Source organism: Rattus norvegicus, chromosome Y, assembly GCF_021556685.1.
Source record: "Rattus norvegicus strain SHRSP/BbbUtx chromosome Y, alternate assembly SHRSP_T2T, whole genome shotgun sequence".
NCBI classification, from domain to species: Eukaryota; Metazoa; Chordata; class Mammalia; order Rodentia; family Muridae; genus Rattus; species Rattus norvegicus.
The window spans coordinates 40,017,388-40,038,165 of NC_141555.1; the positions used below are offsets into that span (position 1 = coordinate 40,017,388).

General features: G+C 37.7%; 1 long non-coding RNA gene across 1 annotated transcript; it reads left to right on the top strand.

Moving 5' to 3' along the window:
• The first annotated feature begins 395 nt into the window (after positions 1 to 395).
• Positions 396 to 8,527, top strand: LOC147998020 (uncharacterized). The gene is made up of 3 exons (XR_015647441.1): positions 396 to 491; positions 1,774 to 1,832; positions 5,592 to 8,527. It is a non-coding gene; the product is annotated as an uncharacterized LOC147998020 (long non-coding RNA).
• Positions 8,528 to 20,778: the final 12,251 nt, after the last annotated feature.

Sequence of the window (20,778 nt, forward strand, 5' to 3'; positions counted from 1 at the left end):
ATATAAACACTCTGACTTCCAGGAACCATAAGAACAGGGAAGTCCAGATGCTTCTGAGAGGCTCCCATCTCCTGATTCCCATATGTGGAAGACTCAGATCAAGGCTGTCTCTACAGGGAACCCACTAAAAACCTACCCAGGACTAATTTAGCTCTCCAATGGACCACGTATTTCTTCCTTTTTTAACACCAAGACAGAAGGGCATCTTCCTTCTTTCCACCTCTGATCTCTTCATCCTCCTTTTCTCCCTCAAAAATGGCTGTTCACTCTGAATTAAAGGCCAATTAGTAAGCCCTAGAGGTACTGAAGGAATATCTAAGAAGCAAGTGCTGTCACAACAACACTTATGACCTCACAGAAGGAGCTAGAGTTCTCAAGGTTACAAGAGATTTTTCAGGGAGGGCCTAATGATGGTGTCACTGAGAACCTCCACATCCTACCTGCTGAACAGCTTTGCTTTCATTGACCAATTTTGAGAGTGCCTTTTCCAGGTGAGTCTTTTGTGACACAGTGGAAACCTTTACATACTATATCTCTCTAAATCTAGAGACTTCTCTTGTCTTCAATAGTGGTTACTTACTCTGAATGGAGAAAGTTGGTCAGGGGCTTGGCATGGGTAGAAATGATTTAGGAAAATAAAGTATAGGAGATTTTTCTAGATAATATTTTTATTCCGAGGTTCATTCCTGTGACATACAGTTCAATTTTCTAGGTTTTCTCTTTTTCCCGACAGGCAGTATTTTCCATATAGACCATTAATTTATTGAATATTATATTACACAAATGTGATCATGTTCTAGTTTTATTTTCTTGCATAGTGCTGAAAAAATGATACCCAATACTGTATTAGAACAAATATTACATAGTACACCTAAAGAAATCAAATTCCTCCCAAGGCCAACGTAACATCATAAGTAATCAATTTCAATTTACAGAGAAATGTTTAAATATTGTATTATTTATCTTTAACAGTACTCAAGAATCTTTAAAAAAACAGAAATCTAAATATCTGTATAAAAATGTCATATCTGCTTTAAATGATCAGAATGCACATCTGTGATTGGCAATCCTTATTAAAACCTATCAGGAACTGAGGCTAAACCTGGGACAGAAATCAGTCATCAACAGTTCAGCCTTTGTGACAGTCACACCATTAGCCTGTGCCGCCATTGTTCTTGATCCCTGACCTTAAAAGGTCCCAGCCTTTCCAAACCTCAAACTGTTACATAATTTTTTTATTACCTCAGAGTCAGTAGGGACAACATCTTAGTCAGCTTCACAAGCAATTTACTTTTCCAAATGTGTTTTAAGGTTGGCGGTCGTCACTGACCATTCTACATTTCCTCGGGAAATGATGGAAGCACTGATCTGCCCCAGAGGCAAATCCTAAAAGGTCTTGACCACTGTTATTGCAAATACCAATGGCACTGCCCTCTGAGTGGTGTGAAGCTCCATGAGGATTTTCATGCACTTCTTAGATTAAGAGAGATATTAGTGCAAAAACCGAGTGACACTCTGCATGAAGTCCTCGTTGGGTTCCTGACTCTCCAAGGTCCAACGGGACTGGGCGGAAGAGTGGGCCATACTGCAGGAGTTCTAAAGCTGTGCGCCATTCCTCCTTCACAGGCCTTGGCCATACTCCATTTCAGAACAAAATTTGAACCATGCTTTTAACCTGGATAGAATTTCAAATACTATACTGAGTAGGAAGTGTGGGCATCCTTACATTGTCCTTAACTTTAATGGAATTTCTTTATGTTTCTTTCCATTTAGGTTGATGTTGCGTGCTGGCTTGCTGTCCATTGCTTCTATTATGTTTCTGCATAGGACTGGTATCACTGATCTCTCTGATGCTTTTAACATGAAGGGGGGTTGGAATATTTTTGCAAGCTTTTTCAGCACCTAATGAGATTATTATGTGATTTTTTTTCTTTCAGTCTCATTATATAGTAGATTATATTGATGGATTTTAAGAAATTGAACCGTCCCTGCCTCCCACTAGATATTAATAATTACATAGCATAACCAACAGATGGGATCTCATATTCTCACGCATACTCTTACAGCTCTCCAAAAAAACAAAAACAAAAACATGGAAACAAAAAAATCATGCACCCTACAGAACAGATCTAATACTCACAAAAACACTCAAACATCCCAATCGAAAAAACAAAAACCAAAAAACATGCAAGCAAAGAAAAAGCACTGCTCCTGTAACATCAAAATAGCATGAACTAAATATCACTTCTCATTAATACCTTTAAGCATTAATGGCCTCTACTCAGCAGTAAAAGGACACAGGCTAATACAGTGGATTTAAAAACAGGATCCATCCTTCTTTTGCACTCAAGAAACACAATCTAGCAGCCGAGATAGACACAACCTCAGACTAAGGGATCGGCAAAGTTTTCCAAGCAAATGGACACAAGAAACAAGATGGTGTAGCCATTCTAACATCCGGCATTCAGACTTTCAACCAAAAGTAATCAAAACAGATGGGGAAGGACAATTCATATGCTTCAGAAGAAAAATCCACCAAAATGTCATCTCAGTTCTGGATGTCTATGTGTCAAAGACAAAAGCAGCAACATTGGTGAGAGAAATATTCCTGAAGCTTAAATATCACATCGAACCTCAAATATTAGTAGTGGGGAACATCAATGTCCCACTCTCACCAAGGACAGGCCATTGAGACAGAAACTAAAAAAATATAAATGATGTAACTAATACGGGGTTCAATTAGATTGACCTCAATGATATCTACAGAATAGTTTACTCGAACACAAAAGTACACTCTTTCTTTTCAGTACCTCATGGAACCTTATCATAAACTGACCATGTTCTCCCACTCTAAACAAGCCAGAACAGATACAGAAAGACTGTGCTAACCATTGGATCTTTCAGATCACCACGGATTAAAACTGGACTTCAACAATAAGAAAAAGTGTATGAACTCATTGAAATTAAATAGCTCGCAACTGAAAAACAACCAGTTCCAAGAAGATATGAAAAACAAAAAGGGTTCCTAGAATTTAATGAAAATGAAGGCACAGCTTCTTCAAACTTAAGGGACATAAGGAAAGTAGTGCTAAGAGGAACTTGCATATTCAGCACTGGGCACTTTCATAAAGAAACCGGAGAGACCACACACTAGCAACTTCACAGCACACCCTAAATCTCTAAAATAAAAAGAAGCAAATACATATTAAAGGAGGAGACAGCAAGAAATGATCAGACTCGGGGTGAAAGTGATCCATCAGAAACAAAGAGAATACAAAGATCAAAAAAAAAAAAAAACAAAAAAAAAAACCAAGAGTTGGTTCCTTGGAACATCAACCTGACAGACAAACACACAGACAGATAATCTAATAGGTTGAGAGAAATCATCCAAATAACAAAAGCTGAATTGAACCAGGGAGCCGTATCAATGGACACTGATGAAAGTCACAGAATCTTTAGGTCTCACTTCAAATACCTGCTGTCTCAAAAATTAGAAGCTCTGAACAAAGTGAATGATTGTGTAGACTGATTACACTGATCACAGGTAAATTCAGGTAGGATAAACTATGTAAATAGCTCTATAACAACTAAAGAGACATAAACAGTAATTAAGTTTCCCCACTGAAACAGCCCCAGGGCCAGATTGTTTGAGTACAGACTCCTACCAGATTTTCAAAGAATTCTCAACCTACTCCAAAAAACAGAAACAGGAGGAAAATAGCCAAACTGATTCCATGTCACCACTGTCACCCTGACACCTAAATCACAAACGACTCAACAAAGGAAGAATTTCAGACGAATTTCCCTTACGAACATTGGTGGAAAAATTACTAGGTAAAATGTTCCAATATAATATCCAAGGGCATATCAAAACCGCCATTCAGTGCCATCATGTAGGCTTCCTCTTGAGGTTGCGGGAGTGGATCAATCTAGGTAAACCCATCAAAGTGATCCACCATATAAGCAAACAAAACTGAAAAAAAAATATTCTACCCTCAGGATTTCCCATTAACATGCGAGCTCACTTGGAGTTAACTTTGTGGATGTTGCATAGCATGCATTATATTTATGTGTGTGTGTGTATATACATATATAATATTATATAATAAATTAATATATTAAATTATTATATATTAACATTATAATAATATAAGTAATATTAATATACTATATTAACATTTTAAATTGTTATATATCAAAGTTATGCTAATATATAATAAATATTACTCTAGTATATTAATATATTGAATTATATTATTATAATAAATAATAAATAAAGATATAGTACATTAATATATTAAATTATTAAATATTAATGTCATGATTCAATATAATTAATATTTATATATTATGTTAGTATATTAAATTATTATATAGTAATAATACTATACCTCTCTTACCCTATTCTGACTCTCTACCTAACCCCATCCTCCACCCTCCATTATTCAATTTCCTCTCTGGCTCCCTGTCATAGGCTCTAGCATTTACTGAACAATTAAAATAGACAGAAGGTTCATATGTGATCTCCTTAATACATGATAGAGGTCTAGTTAGAGGCATCCTCCTTTGAGGAAGCTGATAAATATAAGGATAAAAATACCGTTTGCCGGGGAAGATCAAAACTGAATAATGACATTGCATATCTATTCAGTGGATTCTGAAAGAACGAGGAATATTCTTCCTATAGACCTAGCTGTACTACTCCTGGCCTTATGTCTGAAAAGACATCTGCCATACCACAAAGACACGTGCTCCATCATGTTCCTAGCTTCATTCTTCATAATGAGTAGAAAATAGAAATAACCGAGATGCCCCTCAATGAAAGAATGGCTACAGAATATGTGGTTCATTTACACTATGGAATACTACACAGCTATGAAAAATAAGGACATTGTGAAGATGCGGTCAAGTAGATGGAATGGGAAAGTATTGTTCTGAATGAGGTAACTGAGACCCAAAATAACATGTACATGATTAAATTTAAGGGATTAAAAGAAGGTATTAGCCATAAAGTACAGAATTCACACGCTGCGATCTACAGAACCAAAGAGGCTAAACATGAAGAAAGATCCAAGAAAAATGCTTTGATTTCACTCAGAAGGAGGAATAAAATAATGAGAGGAGGCAGATGGAAGGAAAGGATTTGGTGGCTGAGGGGATGGGAAGGGATATGGGGTTTGAGAATCATTTCTTGGGAGAGGCGTGCAAAAGGGACAGAGAGCGAAGAGAATAAACTGAAATCAGTGACTGTCCAGGGTTGGTGCTATCTCTATGATTTGCCTGCAATCTGGGATGGGTGAGGCTACCCTGGCATCGATGAGGGTGACTTTAGCTGAGACTCGTAGCAATGCGGATACAGATACTGAAATGGTCACTTTCCGTAGCCACGGAGGACCTATGGTGGAAGGTTAAGGACACAAACCACCCCCAAAATTTTGACCCAGAAATTGCCCCCTCTATAAGAAACACAGGGACAGAGATGGAAGAGGAAATGAGGGAATTGTCAAAGGATAAGTGGCCGGATGTGAGACTTATCCTATGGGCAGACGGCAAACCCTGACATTATTAATGGTCTTTTCTTGTGTTTGCAGACAGGAGGGTAGCATTATTTTCCTCTGGAAGGCACAATGGAGCAGCCGACTGAAACAGCTGCACAGATGCACGGCCAAACATTGGATGGAGCTCAGTGAGTTCCACTGGAGAGCTGAGGGAAGGGCTGGAGAAGCAGAGGAGCTTAACGGGTTTCACGATATTCCATGACAAAACCAAATTTACACAGTATCGTTCCACATATCCAGTCCTACAAAGGATAATCAATGGCAAAGTCCAACACATTGTGGCAAGTAAAACCATAGATAAAGAAAGAAATTAAACTTTTCTCAACAAAACAGAGAAGAGAAGCACACAAACATAAACTAACTTCAAATTATGAAAAAACAGAAAGCAACCATCACTATTCCTAAATATCTCTAAACATCAAAGAACACAATTGCCCCCTAAAAAGACACAAATTAGCAAACTGGATATGGAATGAGGACCCAGCATTTTGCACTACAGGGAACACAGCTCAGAGAAAAAGACAGACATTACCTCAGACTCCATATTTACACAATGTATGGAGAAGAGTAAATATCCCCTTTCTCCACAGGGGACTCTAGGTCATACTGTCCAAAAGGAGAGGCTCCAAAATTTTCACATATACATCAGAGAAGCTAGAATTTTCCAAAACTAAGCAGGATTCTCTGAGTAGTACTCTATCTCATTAAGAGACGGTGGGACAAGAAACATCTACTAAAGGAATTCTACCCACAGCCACATCTTAGGAACGGCTGGTTGATGTGACACATATACGAAAGATTTTCTTGGACATATTCCATCTGTAGAGAACATTATGGATCCAACTGTATGTGAACCAGGAGTGGTGGAACATGAAATGCAAACACTAGTGGCTGTAGCATCCTTGATATCTGAGGAAATTGATTCCTTGTTTTCCATTTGTGCAAAAGAATGCATATGAACTCTGCAGGTTTCACGGGGGACTATTTGAACTTCCTTATCTCCTCAAGATCAGGCCATCTTCCCCAAATACAGAAGATGCTATGCACTCTTACAAATATGAACAAATGGTTGCCAGTCCTTTTTTATACCCAAAATCGGGCCCAAAACATCTGCAAAGTACATCAAAGACTTTGGATTTTACCTTATATTCTGAAGGGGCCTTGGACCCTGTTTTGCCTACCAGTCAGGCTTTGGAACCTGCCACTTCTACACAGAACTCTATTTCCACTTCTCCAGCAGAAGAAATTTTTTTTGGAACTTCCTCAATTACACAAAAATATCTAGAAACATCCTTATCTGATCAAGAGGCTCTCAGCCCCCTCACATATGTCCATGATGCTCTAGGACAGGTCACATCTTCTGAGGTAGTTCTAATACCTACCCCCCATTCTGATATCACAGTCAGCATTTCTAAACATATACACAGTACATTAAGACCTTCCTCATCTGAGAAGGATGTCTTAGGATCTACTGCATCTGAAAAACATGCTTTACAACTATCTCCATCTACCCAAGTAGATTTATTTCACATGTCCACTCTGGGGAGAAATAGTCAACATTCTCCCTCTACCAAAATGGACCACAGGCATCCAGTTTCTAGAAACAAAGGGTTAAGATTTGACCCTTCTGATGGACTCTTGAGAAATTTCTCCTCTAAGGAAGACAGTTTCAACATTACCCCTTCTGCCAAAAGGGATCCTTTGCCATCTTTTGCTGCCAAAGAGACACCAAAAGCTAGAATATTCCTCACGTGAGTCCCACACGTTCTCCATCTGTCCAAAGGGTCTTGAAATTTTCCAAAAATGATGAAGGAATTGTGGAAATCTGCCAATCCTTCCAAGGGCATGCTGGATATACCATATTGTCCCAGGATGCTCAAGTACCTCAGCCTTCTACCAAAAAGGCATGTTCACCAATCTGCCCTAGGGTTTCAGGGAATTTCTTCACCCCTCTCTAGGGTTCCAGAAAGTGTTCTCCATCCTCAAAGTAATTTGTCATTGTGAAAATTATACTCCAAAATACAATAACACTTTTTATATTTCCAAAGGTATGATGGAAAGTCCACATCGAAAAAAAAATCATTTGGACCTTGTTCCATTAGCCCAAGTATATCAGAAAAATTCCATGTCCTCTAAAGCATCAAAAAAATCAATCTGGTTCTATGACTCTTCCTGGGAAACATTTACCATCAGCAATAGAATCCCCAGGACCATCAAAATCTAAAAAGGGGTATCTAGAATATTTATCATCTGCCCAAAGGTCTTTAGGATGTTCAGCAACTTCTCCATGAGCTTGGTTAACCCATAGAACAAAAGAACTAAAGCCATCATCCCAGGGTGTTTTCACAAGAACCACATAGTTTTTCTTTTCTTTTATGCCAAGAGATAAGGCCAGCTTCCTTCTCCCCATCTCTGTTCTCTTTACCCTCTTTCTTCTCCCTCCCAAATGGCTGTTTACTCTAAATTATAGGCCAATTAGTAAACCCTAGAGGTACTGAAGGAATATCCGAGAGACAGTTGCTGTCAGGACAATGCTAGAAACATCACAGAACCAGTTAGGGCTCTCCAGGATACAAGAATATTTCAGGCAGGACCCAGTGATGATGTCAGTGAGAACTTCCATTGCCTACCTGTTAAACAGCTTTCCTTACATTAACCAATTTCGAGGGTGTCTTTTCCATGACTGTCTCCTGTGACACAGTGGAAACCTTTACATACTACATCTCTCCAATGCTAAGTACTTCAATTGTTTCATTAGGGGTTACATTCTCTGAATGGAGAAAGTTAGTTAGGGGCTTGGCATGGGAAGAAAAGATCTAGGAACATGGAGTGGAGGAGATTCTTCTGGATAATAATTTTATTCCCAGGTCCATTCCTGTGACATACACTTCAATTTCCTAGGTTTTCTCTGTATCTCTAAAGCAAGTATTTTCCCTACAGACCTTCAATTGAATAAATATTGTATTAACTATTTTGTCTACATTCCTTGAGAGGGGACGTTATACATATCCCTGAATGTGTACTCAAAAATTCTGTTTTCCAATTCAATATTGGCAATGACTTTGTCAACAAAGGGGGCACAGCTAGAGAGTGAGTATAAGAGTGTAAATACTGTGTACCTTCTTCAAATGATAAACTCCCAAAAACTTATTTTATCCAAAAATTACCAGACATCATTAAAGCAAAGGAAAGCATGGACTATAGAATTTGGTTCCCTTGTCCCATTTGATATCAGTTCTGCATTATCTACCTTACTATGTTCCCATGACAAGACTTGAAGGTTTTTGATGTTTTACCCTGATCCTTTCTTCAGGCCAAACATAAGATTCAGGAGGATGTGCAGGATGAGGAATAGAGTGTGGTCCAGTGAAACCTCAGCTTCATTAGGTTCATAAGAACAGGAGAGAGTCTATATAGAACTGTCATTTGTGGATTCTACTTTCTTGATCTTGTATCCCAGAATCCATGTTAAAATTCCATCTAACTTAGTAGCTATAATTTACATATATATACATATATATGTGTGTGTGTATACATATAAATGTGTGTATATAGATGATATAGATATATATTTGTACATATAGATGATATGTAGATATATAGATATATAGATAAACAGATATACAGATATAGATATATAGATATATAGTTATATAGATATATGGATATATAGATATATAGATATATAGATATACAGATTATAGATATGGATATAGATATAGATATAGATAGATATATTAGCCACCAAAATAGATAAGATGGATGAATCTTAGAATTGCATGATTAGAAGAAACAGATATAGGTCTTTCCTGAGAGACACAGTTAGAGCATGTCAAATACAGAAGTGAATGTTAGTGGCAAACCAGTAAACTGAAAACGCATTTGTTGTTGGTAGATTTTGTGAAGGGTTACAACAGCTGAAGGACCTTTTAATCCTATAAGGAAAACCATGCCATCGAACCAGAGTTTTCTGGTTGTATACAAATATTCAAAGATTGTACATGGATAGAACTATGGCTCCCACTTCATATGTAGCGGAGAATGGTTTTGTTGTGCACCAATGGAAGGAGATGCCCTTGGTCTAAACTAGGTTTTATTACCAATTCAAGGGAATTTCAAAGAGCAATAAGAGGGATTATACAAGAAGGGTAGGGGGACTGGTTAGGGATCTTATGGACAGGAAACTGGGAAAGGCAAACATATTTGAAATGTAAATATGGAAAATCAAATTAAAAAAGCAAAAAAATCTTGCTAAAAATAATAAATATTAAATAAGTTAAAGATAAGAAAACTGCCTTCTAATCATACATATTGAATGAGAAATCTAAAGGGTCACAATCAGGCAATGGCAGTCAGAGTAATCCTAGTGGAAAGACTGATATGATGTACTATAAACATGTCTAACTCCCAAATACCAGTATCAGACACAAACTGCACCATAGGTAATCCAATAATTAAGGAGTTTACTCTGAGCTGAGGACACAATAATTTTCTTTCACTTCTTCTTTAGGACCCTTTTCTTTTAGGCAAGAAAAATAAAAGGCATGAGCTCTAAGGAAAAGGACAGTGCCCTACTCAACACCTGGCTTTTGTGATAAATATATTAATGATATAAACTCTCTGAGCTCAAGGAATCACTAGAAGCAGGGAAGTCCAGTTAGTTTTGACAGGTTCTAAGCTCCTGAACCCATGTGTGGAAGGATCAGATCAGTTGTATCTCTTCAACGTACCTACTCAACTCCTACCAAAGACTCAGTGAGATTTCCCAGGGTCAACATGTTTCTTCCTTTTTCTTATACCAAGACAGAAGGCGATATTCTTTCTCCCCATCTCTGAGCTTTTCATCCTCTTTGTTCTCACTCCCAAAATGCTGTTTGCTCTGAACTAGAGGCCAATTACTAAATCCTATAGGTACTGAAGGAATATACGAGAGGCATTGCAGACATGACAACATGATATTACAGGAGAAACTAGGGATCTCCAGGATACAAGAGATTTTTTCATGGAGGGCCTAATGATGATATAACTGAGAATTTCCATGGCCTAACTCTAAACAGCTTTCCTTACATTGAGCAGTTTCGAGAGTGCCGTTTCCAGGTATGTCTCCTGTGACACAGGGGAAAACTTTATTACTCCATCTCTATAAAGCTAGAGACATCTCTTTTCTTCCATAGTGGTTACATGCTCTGAATGTAGAAAGTTAGTCAGGGTCCTGGTATGGGTAGAAATGATCTGGGAACTTGGAGAGGAGGACTTAATTCCAGGTCCATTCCTGTGATATACTGTTCAATTTTCTAGTTTTCTCTGCCTTGTATAGCCAGGTATATTCCCTACAGACCTTTAGGTGATTGAATATTGTATTTCACTTATCATTTGTACATTCCTTGATGGGGGACTTTATAAATATTCCTGAATGTGTACTCAAAAATCCTGTTTTACTATGCCATTTTCTGCAATGATTTTGGCAATGACGTGGGCCCAGCTATAGAGTGAGTATAACAGTGCAAATACTGTGTACCTATTTCAAATGATAAAGTCCCAAATCCTTATTTTATCCAAAGAGTACCAGACATCAATAAAGCAAACGTCCACATGGACTATACATTTCTGTTCTCTAGTCATATTTGATATCGGTACCACACGATCTACCTTACTGTGTTCCCATGGCCAGACTTGAAGGCTGTAGATGTGTTATCATGATTCTTTCTTAAGGCAAAATATAAGAAACAGGAGCATGGAGGAGTTTACTCTGAGCAAGAGACACAATACTTTTCCTTCCTTTCTTCCGTAGGTCCTTTTTCTTCTTGTGAAAAAGAATAAAGGTCATTTGCTCTCAGGAAAACAACAGTGCCCTTCCCATCACTTGGCTTTTGCAATAAAGATATGAATGATATAAACTCTCTGAATTCCAGGAACCATAAGAACAGAGAAGTCCGGATGCTTCTGAGAGGACCCCAGTTCCTGATTCCCATATGTGGGACGCTCAGATCGATGCTATCTGTTAAGCAATACCACTCAAAACCTACCGAGGCATCACTGGGCTTTCCCAAGCACACATATTTCTTCCTTTTTTTTTTTTGACCAAGACAGAAGGGCAGCTTTCTTCTCCCCATTTCTGATCTCTTCATCCTCTTTGTTCTAACTCCCAGATGGCTGTTTACTTTGAATTAGATGCCAATTACTAAACCCTAGAGGTACTGAAGGAATACCTGAGAGGCAGATGCAGACTTGACAACACTAGAGACATCAAAGAAGAAGATAAAGCTCTCCAGGTTACAAGAGATTTTTCAGGCAGGGCCTAATGATGATGTCTCTGAGAACTGCCATGGCCTACCTGCTAAACAGCTTTCCTTACATTGATCAGATTTGAGGGTGCCCTTTCCTGTTATGTCTCCTGAGATTCAGTGGAAATCTTTATGTACTCCATCTCTCTAAAGCTAGACACTTCTCTTTGCTTTATTAGTGGATACATGCTGTGAATGGAAAAAGTTAGTCAAGGGCTTGGAATGGGTAGAAAAGATTTTGTAACATGGAGTGGAGGAGATTCTTCTGGATATTAACTTTATTCCCAGGTACAATCTTTGAAATACAGTACAATTTTGTAGGTTTTCTCTATTTCCCAAAGGCCAGTATTTTCCCTACTGACCTTCAATTGAATGAATATTGTATTTCACTTTCTTAATGTACATTTATCGATATGGGACTTAATATATATTGCTGAATGTGTACTCAAAAATTGTTTTCCAATTCCATTTTCTGCAAAGATTTTGGCAAGAAAGGTGGCCCATTTATAGAATGAGTATAACAGTGTAAATATTGTGTAGCTACTTGAAATGATAAACTCCCAAGTCCTTACTTTATCCCAAAATTACCAGATATCAGTAAAGCGAAGGCCAACATGGACTATAGAATTAGGTTCTCTAGTCCCATTTGATATCTGTTCTGTATTATCTACCTCACTGTTTTCCCATGGCAAGACTAGATGGTTGTGGATGTTTTACCATGATTTTTTCTTGAGGAATAATAAGATAGAAGAGGAAGGACTGTGAGAGGAATGGCTTGAGGTCCACTGAAACCTCAAATTCAATAGGTTCATAAGAACAGGAGGGAATCTATTTGGCATTGTCCTTTGTGGATTCTACATTCTTGACTTAGTTACACAGAATCCATATGAAAATTCCCCCTACCCAAGCAGCAGAAGGAGCCACCTACATATATATCACCAAAACCTGATAAGATTGATGAAGCTAAGAAGTGCTTTCTGCCAGGAACCAAATATAGATTTTTCCTCAGAAACACAGCTAGAGCATATTATATACGGAAGTGACTGTATTCTTGTAAAACTATAAAAATAAAAAGTAAATTTTTGTTTTATCCTGCTAACTCTGGCACTGAAGTGTCTGAAATTCTCTGCTAGATATCTTGGCATAAACACCTTCCCAGTCCTCAGCTACACAGTGTTTCATGCCGTCACACACTCTCCCATACTCAAACCCTCACATAAAAAACACACAGCACAATAATCTTTTATTTAGTTGATTAGATATATTTGCCCACTTAAACACACCACGTAGGGTACTACCCATCCCTTATGAATATTAAAAACGACTTGTAAATACACAGAGCAGAATCTTAAATTCACCTGCCATGGCTTCTCACTCTGTCATATTACAATCCTCTTTTTTCCTCTTGTGTCCTCCTCTTCCTTCAAACATCTCTACTGATCATTCTTCCTTCTCCTCACAAATTAACCCTCCTTCTATCCTGTTCCTGCCACTCACTTATACTTTACACATTCAATGGGGAGGTAGTTCTTGTGAAGTAACCTGAGTTCTGAGTACAGGACTATGCACCTGACTTTGGGGCAGTTGAATTTGCATCAAACACAGAAAACTGCAGGGAGAACCACAAAATGAACCCTAGTGGCAAACCAGTGAACTGAAAACGAACTTCTTGTTGGTAGATTTTGAGAAAGGATTAGAAGAGTTGAAGGTGCTTTCAAACCCATAAGAACAACAATGCCAATGAAACAGAGCTTTCTGGTAGTAGACCAATATTCAAACAATGAACATGAACAATCCTATGGCTCTTACTGCATATGTTGCAGAGGATGGCCTTGTTGGGTGATAATGGAAGGAGAACCCGTGGTTCTGCCTAGCTTTGACTCCCAGTTCAAGGGAATATCCAGGGGCAGTAAGGGTGGTTATAAGAGAAGTGTAGGAGGACCGGTAAGGGATCTTTCAGTCAGAAAACTGGGAATGGAAATATTTTAAATGAAAATTTAGATATATCCAATTAAAAAAGCAATAAAATTAGTTAAAAATTTAAAAAAAAATGAAAGACATGAAAGAAAAGAAATCTTCCAGCTATTCACACCTATTGACTCAGAATTTTAAGGGGTCACTGTCAGGGAATGGTAGTCAGAGTATTACTAGTTGAAAGACTTATATGATGAAGTCTCATCTAGAAGCACTTCTCCCTTCCAGCTATCAGTGCCAGACACAAACTGCATTATTAGAATACAATGCATGGAGGAATTTACTCTGTGCAGAAGACAAAATACTTGCCTTACCTTTTCTGTTAGGACCTTTTCCTTTTTGACAAAAGGATAAAAGCTATGAGCTCTCAGGAAAAACTAGAGTGCCCTTCCCAAAACCTGGCTTTTGGGATAAAGAAATGAATTATATAAACTAACTGACTACCAAAAAAATAACAAGCAGGGAAGGCCAGATGCTTCTGAGGGGCTCCCAGCTCCTGATTCCCATATGTGGAAAGCTCAGATCAAGGCTATCTCTTCAGTGAACCTACTCAACACCTACCCAAGACTCAAGGATCTTTCCCATTGACCACATGTTTCTTCTTTTTATAACTAGACAGAAGGTCACCTTCTACACCCCATGTCTGATCACTTCATCCTCTATGTTTGCCCTCCCAAATGGCTATTTACAATGCATTAGATGCCAATTTGAAGACCCAAAGGTACTGAAGCAATATCTGATAGGCAGTTGCAGTCAGTACAACAATGGTGACATCACAGAAGAAGCGAGGTCTCTCCAGGATACAAGAGATTTTTCTGGGAGTCCTAATGATGATGTCACTGAGAACTGCCATGGCCTACCTGCTAAACAGCTTTCCTTACATTGAACAGATTTGGAGTGCAATTTCCAGGAGTTTCTCCTGTCTAACAGTGGAAACCTTTACATACTCCATCTCTTTAAAGCTAGAGATTTCTCTTTGCTTCATTAGAGGTTACATATTCTGAATGGACAAAGTTAGTCTGGGGCTTAGCATGGCTTGAAACGAATTAGGAATATAGAGTGGAGGAGATAGTTCTAGATAATTTTTGGTTCCCAGGTTCATTCCTGTGATACACAGTTCATATCCCAGGATTTCTCTATTTCCCAAAGGCCAGAATTTTGCCTACAGACCTTAATTGAATGAATATTGTATTTCACTTTCTCATTGTACATTCAATGATAAGATACTTTATTAATATTCCTGTATGTTTACTCAAAACTTCTGTGTCCAATTTAATTTTCAAAAAAGCAAAGGACAAAACAACTATGGAATTCAGTTTCTAGTACTTTTTGATATCGGTACTACACGATCTACCTTTTTGTGTTCCCATTGCTAGACTTGAGAGTCATCCATTTTACCATTATTTCTCTGAAGGCCAAACATAAGATACTGGAGGATGGGCAGAAAGAAGAATGGCTTGAGAGCAAGTGAAACCTCAACTTCAATTGGTTCATAAGAACAGGAGGGTGTTTATTTGGCACTGTTGTTTCTGAACTCTATATTCTTGACCTAGTTGCTCAGAATCCATGTTGCCTCCACCCAACCACATAGTTCTTGGAGCCACCTAAAGGAGGATATATGTATATGTATATGTGTGTGTATATATATATATATATATATATATATATATATATATATATATATATCAGCCACCAAAACTAGATAAGATTGATGTCGCTAAAAAGTGCAATCTGCCAGCAACTGGACATAGATATTTCCTGAGAGACACAGGTAGATCATGTCAACTACAGAAGTTAATGCTAGAGCAAACCAGTGAACTGAAACAGACTTCTTGCTGGCAGATTTTGAGAAAGGATTACAAGAGGTGAAGGAGCTTAAAATCCCGTAAGAACAACAATGTCAATGAACCAGAGCTTTCTGATCCTAGACCAATATTCAGTGAATGTACACAGACAGACCTATGGATCAAACTGCATGTGGCAGAGGATGGCCTTGTTCATCATGAATGGATGCCGAAGCTATTGGTCCTCTCTAGGTTTGTCTCCAGGTTCAAGGGAATGTGAAGGCACAGTTGGGGGGGGGGGTTAGAGAAGAAAGGCGAAGGATACGGGTAGGAACCTTTTGGGTAGGAAAATGGGAAATGAAATAACATTAAATGTAAATACAGAAATATCAAGTTAAAAAAGCAATAAAATTGCTAAAACATAAAAAAATGAAAGAAATAAAAGAAGAAAAAACTGACAGCTAATCATACCTATTGACTCAGAAAAGTAAAGTGGTGGTCAGTGGAAATATTAGTGAAAAGACTGAGATGATGATGTGTCACCTAATAGCAATGCTGCTTCTAGGACTGCACTATAGGTATGCAAACATGGAGGTGTTTATTCTGAGCTAGAGACACTATATCTGTCTCTACCTTTTTCCTTAGGACTTTTTTCTTCTTGTCAAAAAGAGTAAAGGCCATGAGCTGTCAGGAAAACAACTGTGCCCTTCACAACACTTGGCCTATTGAATAAAGAAATTAATGATATAAACTCTCTGACTTCCAGGAACAATAAAAACAGGCAAGTCCAGATGCTTCTGAGAGGCTCCCAACTCCTGATTCCCATAGGTGGGAGGCTCAGATCAAGGCAGTCTCTTTGTCAATCCCACTAAATCCCTACCAAGAACTCACTGAGCTGTTCCAAGGACCACTTATTTCTTTTCTTTTTTTTATACCAAGACAGAAGGCCAGCTTCCTTTTTTCTTCCCATATCAGATCTTTTCATCCTCTTTGTTCTCCCTCCCAAAAGGCTGTTTACTCTGAATTAGAGGCCAATTAGTAAACCCTAGAGGTACTGAAGGAATATCTGAGAGGCAGTTGCAGACACAACAACACTTGTGACATCACAGGAGAAGATAGGGATCTCCTGGTTACAAGAGATTTTGGAGGGAGGGATTAATGATGATGTCACTGAGAACTGCCATGGCCTACCTGCTAAACATCTTTCCTAACAGTGACCAGTTTTGAGAGTGCCTTTTCCAGAAGTGTCTCCTATGACACAGGGGAATGTTTTATGTACTCTATCTCTTTAAAGCTACAGACTTCTTTTTCCTACATTAGTGTTTTCATTCTTTGAATGGAGAAAGTTAGTCAGGCACATGGCATGGGTAGAAATGATCTAGGAAAATGGGGTGGAGGAGTTTATTCTGGATAAGAATTCTATTTCCAGGTCCATTCCTGTGACATACACTCAATTTCCTAGGATTTCTCTGTTTCCCAAAGGCCATTATTTTCCCTACAGACCTTTAATTGATTGAGCATTGTATTTTATTTTCGTATTGTACTTTCCTTTATAGGAGAATTTATATATACATACATATATATATATATATATATATATATATATATATATATATATACACACACACACATAGTTGTAGAAGACACCATATATATATATATATATATATATATATATATATATATATATATATATATATATTTTCCTGAATGTGTACTCAATAATTCCGTTTTGCAATTTCATTTTTTGCAATAAATTAGCAACAAAGCGTGACCAGTTATAGAGTGAATATAACTGTCAATATTGTGTTCCTACTTCAAATAATACTCCCAAATCCTTATTTTATCCAAAAACTATGAGACATCAGTAAAGCACAGGCCATCATGTACTATAGAAGGCAGATCTCTACTCCTATTAGATATCAGTTCTATAACATGTACCTTCCTGTGTTCCCAGGGCCAGACAAAATGGTTTAGGAGGTTTTACCACTATTCTTTCTCAGGTGAAACACAAGACTCAGAAGGATGGACAGAGAGAGGAAAGGCTTGATGTCCAGAGAAACCTCAACTTCAATAGGTGCATAATAACAGAAAGGAATTTGATTGGCATTTCTACATTTTTGACCTAGTTCTACAGAATCCATCCTAAAATTCCACCAAACCACATAGCTGTAGGAGCCACCAAATATATACATATATACATATATACATATATACATATATATATACATACATACATACATATATTTATATATATTTTTAGATAGTTATATATATATATTTAGATATATAGATATATATAGATATAGATATAGATATGGATATATATATAGATAAAGATATATAAATATAAATATAGATAAAGATATACATAAAGATATAGATATAGATAACAAGAGACAGATATAGAGGTAGATAGATAGATGATAGATAGATAGATAGATAGATAGATTGATAGATAGATAGATAGATGGATAGATAGATCTGCCACAAAACTACTTAAGATTGATGACGCTAAGAAGTGCATGCTGCCAGGAAATGGATATAGATCTTTCCTGAGAGACCCAGGTAGACCATGCCAATTACAGATGTGAAGGTTATTGGCACACCAGTGGAATGCAAACAAACCTCTTGTTTGTAAATTTGGAGAAAGGATTACCAGGACTGAATGGGCTTTCAAGCCCATAACAACAATGCCAACGACCCATAGCTTTCTGGTACTAAACCAATATTCAAAGACTGTACATGGACAGAACTATGGCTTCAAATGTATATGTAGTAGAGGATGGCTTTGTTGGATATCAATGGAAGGAGAGGCTCTTAGGCCTACCAAAGCTGGAACCCCCAGTGTAGGGGAATGTCACGGGTGCTGGGAAAGTGAGTGGTTGGTGAGGGGAACACCTTTATAGAAGAACTGGTTGGGGAAAGGATAGGAGTCTTATGACTGGAAAACTAGAAAAGTGAATAATATTTGAAATTAAACAAAATATTCCATTTTTATAAAAGGAAAAATAAAATTTTAACCAACTGAACAGCCAAAGAGGAATCTCAATCCCACCTGAAAGGGAGAAGAAATGAACCTCAGGAGGGAAGAGTGAGGGGCCTGTGTGAGAAAGGAGTCAGTAAGGGAGAGGGGAACATGTTCAAGTGTTGGTGGGGAGTTTGACTGAAGTCTTGAGTGCCAGCAGAATGAATGAAAAGAGTCAACCTCATGAACTAAAAGTTTGGAGGTGGGGGTGGCTCTAGAATATTCCAGAGACCTGAGATGTAAGAGACTATCAGGACTCAGTGAAATGTCCAGGAGTAGGTAGAGGGAACTTGTAGAGGCTAACTCCATGACGAAGAGAGAGCATCAAGTGAGGGATAAGGTTGCCATCCACAAATCAAAACTCTGACCCATATTTGTTGCTGTCTGAAAGAATTTAAGGGACAAAACCAGAGAGGAGCCTGAGCAAAAGGAATTCCAGTGTCCCGCGATATCTGGGAACCAGATTAAGTAGAGGCCCCCAAGGCCTGACACTATTACTCATGCTTTGTCATGTTCACAAAACGGACCTGACATGACTGCATTAGCAAAGAAAAAACAAGCAGCTGAAAGAGTCAGATGCAGATATTTACACTCAGCCAATGAACAGAAGCTGCTAAGCCCTGTGGTTGAATTGGGGAAAAGCTGAGGAAGCTGAGTAGGGGAGCAACGCAGTCGGAGGACCAGCAGTGTTAACTAACCTGGACCTCAGTGATTTTTCAGACACTGAGCCATCAATGCGGCATCATGCACCAGCTAATATGAGGCCTCTAAGATTGGAGTGCTGGTTCTGGACACAACAAGAGAAGATGCACTTAACCCTCAAGACACTTGAGTTCCCAGGTAGTGGAGAGGTCTGGTAGACTGAGGGTGGAGTGGGAGACAGCTTCATTCTGTTGGGAATGTGGGGAGAAGGTATGGGATGTAGAACAGAATATGGGCTTTGAGAGGAATGAAATCTGAACTCTAAAATTTTATTAAGTAAAATTTTAAAAGAGAAAATATAAACTATAATAAACACTTTCTTCCCCAACTTGCTTTTTTTCCTCCTTGGTCATGGTATTTCATAAAAGTAATGGAAACTCTGGCTTAGACATAGTATTATGGGCAAAATTGTGCAAATGCTAGTTAGAGAATTATGACATCTCTGTGGAGTCAAGTTAGTTTATCTGATTCAAACTTCCTTATTCAGAGATAGCAACTAACAGAGTATTTCTAAGACTAAGTTTATTATCATGCCGTAGTGAACATTTTTAACCAAACCATTATGGGATCTGTGATATCCAAAAAGAAATCAAGAGACTAGGAATACTAAAAGGAGAGAATCTTGTTTAAACATTCTTGGAAGAAATGAAATTCATATCTATTAGATTACCATAAAGGGATTGATGCTTTGGATTGTGGCCTGCTACCAAACACAATCCATATTCTCTTTTATTACTTTCAAAGTAATAATAGTTTAATTAATAAGATGTGAACTTAACTCCAAAGATATTACTGTATGTATGGGTGTATTTTGTTTACTACATTTATTTTAAAAATAATTTGTGTAAGAATGTCAATTGGAATTGCTTGGAAAAGTTCCTTGAGTTTACAGATATGGTTTTACTTAAATGAGATTTTCTCTAGCAGTGAATTCCATTTGTTTATATCATGGTTCCTTCTACATATACTGATGGAAAAGACAATAGTTAGATTATTTCAGAAACACCTGGATAAAATTTCACTTACCTAAGGAAATGATTATTGAAGAAGTGCAGCAATTTTCTTTCTCACTACTGATGTACTTTCTTCATGTACATTGCTATTGGCTTCTGGAAAAAGAAAGCAAAATTCATTTTTTAATGTCTCAAGTTACCAAAGTACTTTAGAAAAAAGTCTATCTTGTCTTATAAAGGAGATATTTATCTAATGCTAAATAAGAGTAAAAAGAATAGCTTTTGGGTTCTTTTTTAACTGTCCTACAAGAAATAAAATAAAATGCTCTTAATATACCATTTTTTATAGTGCCCAGCATCTCTGGTGTGTGTCTCTCAGTCCCTCTCTTATCCAGATCTCTTTTAATTTATGGAGCTGAGATGCCATGCATAGTAAACATCTTCATTCTCTCTCCCCCCAGGCTCTAAACCTCCTGCTTATTACCAGTGTTGAAA